This window comes from Silene latifolia, chromosome X (assembly GCF_048544455.1).
Source record: "Silene latifolia isolate original U9 population chromosome X, ASM4854445v1, whole genome shotgun sequence".
Taxonomy (NCBI): Eukaryota; Viridiplantae; Streptophyta; class Magnoliopsida; order Caryophyllales; family Caryophyllaceae; genus Silene; species Silene latifolia.
Genome location: NC_133537.1, coordinates 50,284,830 through 50,289,837, shown reverse-complemented (window position 1 = coordinate 50,289,837; position 5,008 = coordinate 50,284,830).

The window sequence follows — 5,008 nt, the reverse complement described above, 5'->3', positions numbered from 1 at the left end:
TCCAATTGGTTCTCTACTTCATTTTGGAACTCTTTGTACTTGTCAAAAGCTTCACTCTTGTTCTTCATTAAGTAGACATACCCATATCTACTTAAGTCATCAGTAAAAGTAATGAAGTAGTGAAAACCTCCTCTAGCGGTGATGGTTAATGGTCCACACACATCCGTATGTATGAGAGCCAAAACCTCACTAGCTCGTGTCCCTTTTCCCGCAAAAAGTGCACGAGTCATCTTGCCTGGAAGGCAAGACTAGCATGTACCATAAGATTCAAAACCAAATGGTTTGAGCACTTTTGATGAAGCAAGTCTCTTAATGCCTCTTTCGTTTATATGGCCTAAACGACAATACCAAAGGTAGGATTCGTTTGGATCACCCATTTTGAGCCTCTTAGTTTCCACATGATAAACGTCATTAACATCATTTAAAACATAAATGCCTCCAATTGAAATGGCCTTGCCATAAACCACATCATTTAAAGAAAAAGTACAACACTTGTCCATAATCATAAAACAAAAGCCTTCCACGTCTAACGCGGAAATGGAGATGATGTTCTTGGTTAAAGTTGGTACAAAATAACACTTATTTAAATACAACTCTAGACCACTAGCTAAAGTGAGCACATAGGACCCCACGGAAACGGCGGCTACTCTAGCTCTATTGCTCATGCGGAGATCCACATCACCTTTTGCTAGTACTTGCACGTCCGTTAAAGCCTGCAAATGATTAGAAAGGTGAGAGCCACATCCGGTATCAAGTACCCAAGTGGAAGTACAAGCATAATTAACGTCTATCACATAGAGAGAGGAAATCATACCAATAGGCGTGACACGTCCTTCCTTGAGATCCTCCAAGTATTTGGTATAACTCCTGCTATAATGCCCCTTCCCATTACAATGGAAACATTCGGCCTCAGAGTGTTTGACACTTTTTGCCTTGGGATTGCCATTCTCAACGGCCTTCCCCTTTCCCTTGTCATGTTTCTTTGACGATTTCTTGAATAAGGACTTTTCTTTCCCTTTTCCTTTCTTAACTCCAAGGGACATGTTCTTTAACTTCATGGTTAAAACATCTCCTTTTTCACTCCCACTAGCTTCCATATCCCTCTCCGCTTGGGTGAGGAGTGCATGAATTTCATGATAACTCTTATCCATGTCATTCATGTTGTAGTTTACCCTAAAGTGGGCAAACTTGGTGGGAAGTGAGTGGAGGATACGATCCACCACAAGAGTCTTAGGAATCTTACACCTTAGACGCTCTAGAATGTCAACATATTCGACCATTTTGAGTACATGGGGACCAACCTTTTGGCCCCTCTCAAGCTTAGCTTCAAAGAAGCGTGCCGCCGCATCGTATTGACGTACTTTAGGTGTTTGTGAAAACATAGTGATCATACGAGTGAATATCTCGTACGCATTTAAAGAAATGCATGATAGCTTGAGCTTTGGGGACATCGACCATATAAACACATTCTTGATATCATTCGACATCCTCACATGGTCATCATAGGCGGTCTGCACCGCCGATGAAGCCCTTGGACCGGGCTCGATGGGGTGAGCATCGGTCAAGTAAGTGAGCACATTGTCGGACAACGCGGCACTTTTGATGTTGGATTCCTATTCAAGAAAGTTACTAACGTCATATTTTAAGATACATTTGTCCATTACGGACCTTAGCTATGAATCTTTGCCTAGTGAAGTAGTCGATGGAGTTGATGAAGTTGACATTGCGAATTAAAATGCTACAACAAAAAGGAAAAATTAACATCCATTGTTTTTAAAAATTACTTGTAAAAACATGTTTAACAAGTTTTGGCATTTATATAATGATCTCCCACTAAATTATATAAATGATTCCAAGATCCAAATATTAAACAAAAATGAGCATCGCTTGGGCGAAATATCCCATAATTGTGTAAATTTGGTAAGTCACGTTGACTAATTCTACCTCTAGAACTCTTGGTCGACGAATTTCCTTAAATCCATCTACTAGCCCCGGAACACAAGACCGTCTTATATCCCGTTGATTCCAACCAATTTTAGCGTGTGATAACCGTTTACCACCCTACTTACCCAAGGTAAAAAGAGAACACCCCGCTTGGGCGAGCGTGGCTCTATTGAACAAGAGATTCATAGGTGTTAGTAATTGGTAAGGCTAATCTCAATTTTAGTTATGTGAGAGATCTTGTAAATTTAGTAATAAATTCCCTATAAGTGAACTAAGTCGGTGAGTGTAAATGACGTGAATTGCCAACCGCAAAAATAAAATGCATGTGAATGGCGATTTTGGCATGCGCGAAAATAAAACAAGCAAACAATTAAGCATATGAATAAATCCTAGTATGGCCACCTAGTTAATAAAAACTAGTCTATTACATTTCGGAAACCAACTCCTTGGTCCCTTGCCTCTTCATTCCATAAGTGGCTCCTTCTTGTGGGATTTGGAACACCTTCCAAAAATAGACTCTGTCTCGATGTAATCCGTCTTTTGGAAACGCCGGTGAGAATAACTATTACAATTGAATTACATAGCTATTCCTATTATACATTAATTAATAAAATAAATAAAACTATTATTTATTACAAACCGACGATACAAGATCGTATTTAATTACAAACAAATCGATATTGACATTCATTTCGGGTAATAATGATTAAAATAAACTAGGCCATACTAGGTACAACAAGATGAATACTTTAAATAAATGGCAATCATTCATTCAACTTAAATAAATATGCTTAAAATGCCGTAAAATGATGCCAAAATCGCCCTATCTATCAATCGTTGGTATCCTTCTCGGTTTTTGTGGATTTAATCGATTTTTAACATGTAAAAATCAATAATCAACTCTTAAATCTCATTTAAGTCCAAACCAATTGTCCAAACTGTTTTGAACCTCAAAATTAGTCCTCACTAGTTTTATGATGTATAATTAGTTTGATTTGGTGATATTTTGCTAATTTAATCTGTAAAATCATAATATTTAAGTAAAAATCCAAAATAATTGAAAAATTACCCAAAAAATTGAAACAAAAATTTTGAGTATTCTGGAACACTCCCGAGAACACCAAAATGTCAGAAAAATTTCCCCAAAAATCCGGTTAAAATTTATGAAGAAAAAGATCGATATTTATCGGTTTTTAACCAATAAACATCAAAACAAGGTGACAACACTTTTTAAAATTCACTTTTAAAATTTAAATAATATTTTTAAATGTACATAAATTTATCAAGGGCATAATCAATTGTTTCAAAATTATGATTAATTTATTTCACTTTTATCGACTTTTATCTCATAAAATCAATAAACAGGCAAAAAATTCGAACCAACCTTCAACCTTTTCATACAATCAGTAGAAAACATGCATTAAATACCATAAATATGCCATGGACCGAATCAACTTTGAACTATTTTTAGTCAATTTTTAACTAAAATACTGCATTTTGACTCGGTTTTCTATCAAAAATCATTAAAAATAGAAAAATAACTTCATAAATCACCAAACTTAACCACAAATATTTTGAAATCAGTAGGTGTGCATGTCCCAAAAATTTCGTGCTAAAACCTCTTCTAACACAATTTTTGAGTTTTTATAAATTATCTTATAATTCATTAATATGCTTAAAATCAACATGTAAATTACAAGCATAAGCTCTGATACCACTTGAAAGATCATAGATCCATATTAGAATGTCTAATAAAAATTAAATTATCTCATAATTTATCATTTTAGTGATCTATGTAACATGAATGCAAATATAAAAGCATAAAAATGAAAGTTAAGGAATAACAATTTTCTTACATAGATTTTTATGGTAAAATGGGCACAATCAAGATCTCCTACCTTGATTGTTCTTGAGCTTATAATCAAAGGATGATCCTACTAACAAATCTTCAAAGAGAAGATTTCCTAACAATATGCACCCAAGAACTCAACCCAATTATTCTAACAAGTATTTACTAGTAACTTATTAGAATTATTCCCTTGATAATATGTAAATATTACTAACACTCTTAGTAATTATTTATTTTAGTTTACTAACAACTTAGTAAAGGAAGAATAATAATTTTAGAGAGATGATAGATTTTGTTCACATGCAAAAACACATGAATGAAGTAGTGTAGAAATGAACATAAGATGGAGTATATAGGAGGGGAAAGTGGCGGGTGGAGTGAGGTAGTGTGTAGGAGTGAATTTCTTATTTTTTTATCAATCTTACGTCACATGCAAAATCATTATAAGATAACTTATGGAAGGATATAAAGTAAGGTGAAATGATTATGTTCCTAATCATCCACAATTCTATTTTACACGGTCCACTTGCCCATTTACGAGTCCATGTTGGTTCTTATATTTGTCGCACAAATACGTGTAATTTTATTTTAAACATCGTTTCATGTTTAAATACTTCCATAATTAATTCGTCCAAATCACTCCGTAAATATACGTGTACCACTACACATATTATTTACGTACTAATATTAATCACATTAATCAATTAGTACAATTTTAGTGAATTAACAATTAATTAACTAAAACCCGTCTCATAAAATTTATTATTTAATTATCGCGTAATTAAATAATAACTGCCGCTCCTCGAGTTCGCAACTCAAAATCTCTCTAAAAATAATCGACTAATCTTTTAGTCTATAAATCAAGGGACTAAATAAATTGTATCTCATACAATTAATTAGTTATCAATTGGGGTTCGTTCCTTTAGGTGTGACCGAAAGGGTCGATTGATCACCGTGCCTCACGACAATAACGTCAAACTCTAGTCAGCCAACCGTTATCGATTTACGTTAATCAACTGACGAGGATCAAATAATTAAATATCTAATGATATTCCTTTAATGAGATTTATTATGTAAACGCACTATTGTGGAGGACACTAACTCCAACACTGGAAGCCATGAAAATCAACGAGGACCAAATCACTAAAAAATCCAGTGTCCTAGTAGGATTCAATGGCGAAACCAGGAGCACTCTAGGAGAAATCCACCTCCCAA